At 37.7% G+C, this 7827-nt stretch overlaps 1 pseudogene; it reads left to right on the forward strand.

Moving 5' to 3' along the window:
- Nucleotides 1–4771: 4771 nt before the first annotated feature.
- LOC116895955 lies at nt 4772–5124 on the forward strand (annotated as a pseudogene).
- Nucleotides 5125–7827: the final 2703 nt, after the last annotated feature.

The following is a 7827-nucleotide window of genomic DNA, read 5'->3' on the forward strand; positions in this document are numbered from 1 at the left end:
ATTTTCAAACCATAAGTACCTGGCTAGCATAACATCAACTTGAACAAATGCATAAACATGGACACACATACACACACACACACACACACACACACACACACACACACATACACACACATCAGTTTGAAAGTTAGGTCATCAACTCAATATTGAAGAGAAGGCCTGTATTTAAGAAATGATTAAGTAGTGAGGATGAAACCCTCGGGAATGTTATTAGATCCCTTAAAATAAGTATCTAAAAGAGATTCCTGATATTTCCTTCATATCATAACAAAATCAGAACACGGCCTTCTATGATATAGAAGAGGGGCCTTATATGAATCACATCATGATGATACACCAAACGCAGGATTCTTACTTTCAGAAGAGAAGCAATTAGTTTTTTTGTTTGTTTGTTTATGTGCCACCCAGCCTATGGTACTTTGTTATAGCTGTTTGCAGTGAATAGAAAAGTAGCATTAATTTTTTCTCTTCTGTACAAAAGGATAATGACATTTTTATTCAAAACATTCATGTGTACACACGGAGAATACCAGAAAAACCTTGCCTCAAAAGTGTTTCAACCTGTTTACCCCCTTGTAGCTGCATATAAGTTATCTTCCATTACACTTTAAAAATTCATTATTTTCTACATTTTATAATATAGACACAGTACCTTCAAAGTTAGTGGACTGTGGATTAATAAAGTAAAATAAAAACAATTTATAGTATCTAAATATAATTCTATTTTTGTTCGTGGTAAAATATACATCGGTGTTGTTATGTCATTGCACACAAGTAATTCGTCACAGGAATGGTCCTAAACCTGCCTGTCAGATGTCCTCCTAGTGTCTGTCAGATGTCCTCCTAGGGCCTGTCAGATGCCTTCCTAGTGCCTGTCAGACATCCTCCTAGTCCTTTCAGATGTCCTCCTAGTAGCTGCTGATCTGCTGCCTGTGCTGCTCTTTTCCTTAATCATAACAGAGGGGCTCTCCACTAGAGGCAGCTCCTATTCTCTCATTTAGGAATCTGTGTACCACTGGGGAAGTGAATTTGTTGTAAACTACATGTGACAATGTCTGAAGGGTTTGCAGGAGCAGGCTGCCATTTCGTATTGCTATGGATGTCTGTGGCAGAGGTTTGATTTCACAGTGCTCCTCTCTGAAATGTGGACTGCCATGCCAAGTTTGAGTGTTTCTTTCATGTAAACTCTGCTGCTCTACTCATGATTCGATTCAGAATTTTATTTTCTTGACTTACTTTTTATTTGCAAAATTTGTCAGCTATAAAGAATTTGCTCAACCAAAAATTAGAAATTATACATGCAGGGATTTTTTTTCAGGAACCACATTTTTCATTTTTGTCTATTTCTGTAAAATAATAATTCTAAAATATGGAACGTATTTTTTGTGTTATTGTCATTTTTGTTTTACAGACATGGTAGGCTATAAGCTAAGATTTGAGTTTTAGTTTTCTGAGACATATCCATATTTCAAATTGCTGATGATATCACATAATACTCTGCTGTACCACATTCATTTATCCTCCCCCTTACTGGTAGATTCTTCCATTTCCTTCCACATTTCTTTCCCAGGAAATGCACGAAGAAGCATCTGAACATATGATAACAAAGCCAGAATTCCAAACCAGTGTTCCTCAGAATGTCGACCCAGGAGTGGGATGGCTGGGATCCAGGAAGTACATGTAGTGTTTTCAGTAAGTTTTGCAAAAATCTTTTCTAGAATGACTGCCACTGAAGAGGAGTTAATGGTTTTTAGAATTGTGGCTGTTTCCTCATTCAGAAGAGACTACTTTTTTCAAAATATGTTTAGTGAACTTTAATATGTCCTTTGGGATACGTTAATGGGCGTATAATGAGCAGAGAAAGAAACATTGGAGAAATGGAATGAAATTGCTTTTCCTGCTAAAGGCAAAGGTTTTTTCATTTTGGCAAGGGAAATTTGTGCACAGCAAAGACTTTAGGGAAAAGTATTATGTCAGAGTACTCTTTCTCTCCTGTCTCTCTCTCTCTCTCTCTCTCTCTCTCTCTCTCTCTCTCTCTCTCTCTCTCTGTGTATGTGTGTGTGTGTGTTGTGTAGTGTGTGTGTGTGTGTGTGTGTGTGTGTGGTGTGTAATATGTATGTGTATGAAACTCAGAAAGAGATTAAGGTAGAAAGGGAGATTACACTTGGGAAGGTAGAAGTGAAGGCAAGAAGGCTACAGTTGACAAGCGAAAGCATGTGTTTTTCTTCTGTTGTACGAGTGATGATCAGATTCAGTGTTAACTTGCTTAGCACCAACTGAGGAGGGAGAATCCATTGAGGAATCATTCTAACTGCATTAATTGATATGGCAAGACCCCGCCCCATGTGGTCAGCGCTTTGTGGTAGCAGCCCAGATAAAAAGGGTCATAGCAGAAGGAAATTTTCCACCTGTTTGTTCACTCTGAAGCATGTTACTGATGATGACTGTGACTCCAAAATCAAAATTCATGTCTCCCAGCAGCTCCTCCGGAATTCCTTAGGTTTTCTGCCCAACATTGAGGATTCCAAATCACCCAGCCCACAGACTGAGCAACTACTGGATTCTCAGCCCCTTGGGTATGATTCAGATGTTACAATTTTAAAGTAAACTGACTTAATAATAAATTTCTCATAATAATCAACAGTTATAGCAGGTCATTACATTATTCTCTTTCTCTGGAGAACTCTGACAAATGCAACAATTCTACCCTTAGCTTCACTTGATTATCACAATGCACTGGAGCGTTTCTGTTGAGCCTCTCAATCTCTAAAGTTGAGTTGTTTGTATCTCATAGATACTTGCCTGGATTTCATCCCCAGGGAAGAAGGTAGAAAGGGAATTAGCCTATATTAATGCATAATTGTATTGGCTATATGGGTGAGCACATCATTAGCATATAACTTTCTGCCCAAAGCTGACTTTGTCAGTGGCACAATCACATGCTAAGAAGCCTCCATTTCAGCTAGAGCAATTAAAGAAGGCATGGTATTGTGAGATGACAACGTTTTGAAATAACAAGCTTGTAACAGAATTTTATATTGTGATGGGCTTAAATAATGTATCGTAATGAATATTAGTACATGCATTAGAAAAACCTAGTTGAAAATGAAAATTTCTGTTTGCAATTGTCTGTAAATAATGCTAGTCTGTGCCTGGTACCAAGCAACACTGGCAGCTTCCGTGTTTATATTCTCTCAGGTTCAAGAGCCAATGAAAGTACTGCAAACCCATTTCTCAGAAATTTCAGCAAATGTTTCATTTTATTTCATTATTCATAGGCTAGAAATTCTTTTGAGTGTCAAATATATAACTGATATCCCGTGACTTTCTTGTTTACAAGGCTAATCTGAAGCCATGAAATGCATCAAAAATTATATGAAATACTTTGGCTACAGAAGGGAAACCAAACCTAACCTGTGTCAAATGTACACAAATGCCAAGCAACTCCATGAGGACTACCACAGTCTCACTCTTCAAAAAGATATGCGCATAATCCTCACTGGAACAGATCAAACTGATGCTCTAGAAAATACCACAGAGGTATTCAAAGATGCAGGGATGTATCTTTCACTCTGGACACACATCTAAGTTTATTATGGACAACTTGTCCATGGAAGATTATATCAATACCTCAAATGAACATTAATGCTTTAATATTCTGCCTTCTTTCTCCTCCTCCTCCTCCTCCTCCTCCTCCTCCTCCTCCTTCTTCTTCTTCTTCTTCTTCTTCTTCTTCTTCTTCTTCTTCTTCAGTTTACATATTATCATGTAATTAAAAGAGCTTCAGCATCCAAAATTGATTCATCACTAAATGCAATCACAAATATCTTCCATATGTCTTTTTTACAGGAAGTCCTATATTCTATACCAAGGAAATAGGAAGAATAATGAGTGTCCTGGTTGTTTTAACATTTCCAATTTAATTTAGGAATCATTGAAAAGAAAGTCATTTATTGTCCACAGAAGTCCACAGCCAGGAAATATTAGATGCCATTAAAAAGCCTTTTGTATGCACAAGATTATGTTTTCTGCACTGAAAATTACGTTGCCTAAAGCTAAATGCAAAATGCACAATCAAAATCTCCTTCTGTTTCTCCCAGCAGCTGGCTCATAGAGAACATTGCCTGTATTGTCTTTACTACTATTAGAATGTAAACTGCAAAGGGAATACAATAAGCTATATTTTCACTTTCTAACTTGAAAACATTTTTAGGAAATTTAATCTAGAATATTAAAATTACTCTGCTTTGCAAGCAATTGTTTTGTGATTTAGTTTTAAGACTCTTATGTAAATACTAAATTAAATTAAATAGGAATTTATACTTTACTCTTTAAAGTATTTGCTGCTACAAGGCAGTAGCCATAAAGCTCATCACCAGACTGTCGATATAAAGTGTTGATTAATCCTTGTATATTGTCTTTATAAACTGGTTCCTTATTGTGCTATAGACTTAGCATGCAAGGTCAATCTTTATTTCTTTTCTTTACATACTATTAAGTTTGAGTATATGTTTCAATTGAAAATGACTTACTTGTTGAAAGCATAAATGCTGCCCGATTCAGTGGAAACTATTTTCCTGCACAATCTGGTGTAGGAACAATTCATCTCTCTTTGCAAGCCCAAACCCGAGATTAATACTTTGGCAGCAAATCAGGACATGATCTTCACTGTATATAAATTGATTAAGATGGTTACATTACATTTGACCTTTGAACTCACCTGCCCTTCCTTTTCCTCTTCTGGGGACAGTACTTAGAGGCACTCAGGATGGTCCAGCATTTGACATACTGTTGTAGGCTTTCCTACAATACAGCCTGTAACAAAACTAGGCTGTCTGGAACCCTTGGCAACAGGATTCTTTACCTTTACACCAAGAAGGTTGGGAAAGCACCTAAATCTGCATGTGGCCTACATCCAGGCAGACTGCGAGGGGTTCCTGCTGTGAGACCCAAGTCCTTATGAGATTGTCTAAGACAAAGAAGCACGTTATCAGGGCCTATGGTGGCTCTATGTGTGCCAAGTGTGTCCATGACAGGATCAAGTGGGGTTTTCTTGTTGAGGAGCAGAAAATCGTTGTGGAAGTGTTGAAGGCACAAGCACAGAGTCAGAAAGCAAATTAAATATGCAACTTTTTTAAGTAATAAAAATCAAGACTCGGACTATGGAAAAAATTGATTAAATGTGTTGACTGATCAATACATATAAAAGCTAACTTAGTGATGGCTGGTAGAGGCTAAAACTCAATGTTATTTAGTATGTAATATTGTGGCAGATCTGGTGAGAAATAGTTTTCATACAATACTGTCAGATGTGGGGGTGGGTAATAGATGAGACAGTGTGGGCAGCACATCAGCCACACATCTGGCACAAAATAAACTATCCAGTAGTGTCCCCATGTTTTCTTATTTCCTTCACATCTGGCAAAAAATAAACTATCCAGTAGTGTCCCCATGTTTTCTTATTTCCTTTTCTAGTTTGCAGATGAGGAAATATGGCCATACAAGTTACATAACTTGACCAAATTTGCCAAAAGTTACTCAATGGTAGAATTTGTTTATTTGGTTTGAAAGTCTACATTATTTCAACCAAACAGTGTAATGAACATGGTAACTTTTATATACTTGGTTTTAAAGTTCAAAAGAAGAGTATTTTTCTAACAGATATCTCCAGTCAGCCTAGAAACTACCCTATCCTTTATAAAATGCTTTAGCATTTAAATTTGACTAGGGTGATAGGCAGAAGTGATAGGGAAGGGGTCTCATGACAGAGTATCTGTCTCACTCTGTAGTACGTGATGCTAAAATGTGTCCTCTTTAGCTTAGGATTTAGGGTCTCCCAAGTGTCAATCATTGTCTTGTGTCTGCCCCCTGTGTGATGCTTGGATGTCAATAAATACAAGCCTTAATGAATAAATTAAGATTCATCTTAGCCACACAGTCTTGAAGATTTTACTGATAAGCCTATCTCATTACTACAACTCATTATCATGCAAATATTACATTTTTAAAGCTCATAGAAATTAAAACGTGTTCCCTTTCCTTAGATTTTGTTGGCTGGTGTCATATTATTTGTTGACATGGCTCAACTGTAATTTAATGCACATTGCTTACCATTAATTTCAGAGCAACATCTGAGATGGGCATAGGCCTTATAGAATCTACTTCAGTAGAGAATTTTACCCAGTTGCAAAGATAAAGTCACAATAGAAGTGCGATTACAATGTTATGAATATAGAGAGTAGAACCTGAATACTTATAGCTTCCTCATTAGCTCAGGCAATCCTGTAGAATGTGTAGATCCTATGCCATTTGTGAATAAAAGCTAGTGCAGGATGTTGTACTAAAAGTGTTAGTGAGCAAGGTCTGGATGTAAACCAGCTTTTTTTTCTACTGACTAAGCTTGGCTATCTTGACCTGGTCAAGAAAGAGCTTAAGTGAAAAAACCAGCAAAGCAGGTATCTCTAGGGTCTTGATGCTCTTCTCTTAGAACTTTTGAAAATAAAAGTAATCTATACTGTCAGGAAGTAGGTTGATTGTTTCAGAAGAATGGGCAGAGGAGTGGATGGATGGCACAGATAACATAGGTAGGGTTATAGAATTATTGGTCACCTTAAGTATCGGGATGGTTTCAAAGCCCCTGATTTATGTCCAAACAGATCAAATTATGCAATTAAACTGTGAATTTCAGTATCAGGTTTTAACTGTAACTCAACAAAATTATATAAAGCCAAGAAGAACAAAAGTAAAATTACTTTCCAAAGTGAACTTGTCCTAAATCTATCATATCCACTTCCAGAATTCTGTTAAATTCTCAAAAAGTGCTAAAAGAACTGGTGCCCTACACACCTGCAGGGACAGCGGTTAGAATAAGCTGTGCAATGCTGGACAGAGCACACGAAGCTGCAGGTCTCACATGGGAAGTTTGATTGGTAGAGGTGACCTCTAAGGGGGTAAAAGGGTAGAAGAAAGGAAGGAGGTGTGGGTCGGGGTAGGAATCTTTTATCATGTAATGCAAGAGCAAAGGGATGTGCAGCGGATGCTATGACAATAGTGCTGTCACCTAGATGTGATGTGTGTTGTGACTGGGTCCTGGAGCTAACAATAAAGAGCTTCTGGCTGTCCATGGATGTACCTGATGCTAATATTCCTCTCTTTTTCTTATTATAAAGAGAGGGAAGAAAGGGGGTAATGGTGAGGTGGGAATAGGAGCGTCAGATCTCTTAAACTACTTCCTGCTGTCTACTGGCTTCCTTATTTTGGGATGAAGCTGCCAACCCTCACCATTGGGGCTCATTCAATAGTTGTTCAAATAAGGTTCCTTTGTGGACAGTGGCTAATAATCCAGTGAAAGGAAATAATTCATTGTTCGATTACAATTTTTTGAGTTGTTATGGAGACGAGGTTGATGAGGCAGGAGCAAATAGTAAAGCCTTAAAAATGAGGAAAATAAGCATTAAGAAGGGCAGTAGCTACTTCCATATAGGATTTTATATATGGAATTGCACTGTTCTCTACTTTTTGGATGTGTGATTGTAGCTGCTGGATTTTGTTTCTCATTATCCCAGACTCGTTGAAATAGAAGCAGTATTCTTGGAGAAACAGGCAAAAACCACCCTCTTTTGCTGTAAGAACGTGTAGTCCCTGTCAGTTCTGAAGCACCACTGCTGCCAGATCTGTCTTTGGAGGGAGAGCATAGTTTAGCTCACCTCTTGGAAACCATTGTCAAGCTGAGAAGAGAACTTATTGTATAAGGTTAGGGAGGTACTCAGCTCTGCCATTTCAGTACCACCAATACCTATAGCTATTCTTGCAGTGACCAGGAAT

This window comes from Rattus rattus, chromosome 3 (assembly GCF_011064425.1).
Source record: "Rattus rattus isolate New Zealand chromosome 3, Rrattus_CSIRO_v1, whole genome shotgun sequence".
Classification (NCBI taxonomy): Eukaryota; Metazoa; Chordata; class Mammalia; order Rodentia; family Muridae; genus Rattus; species Rattus rattus.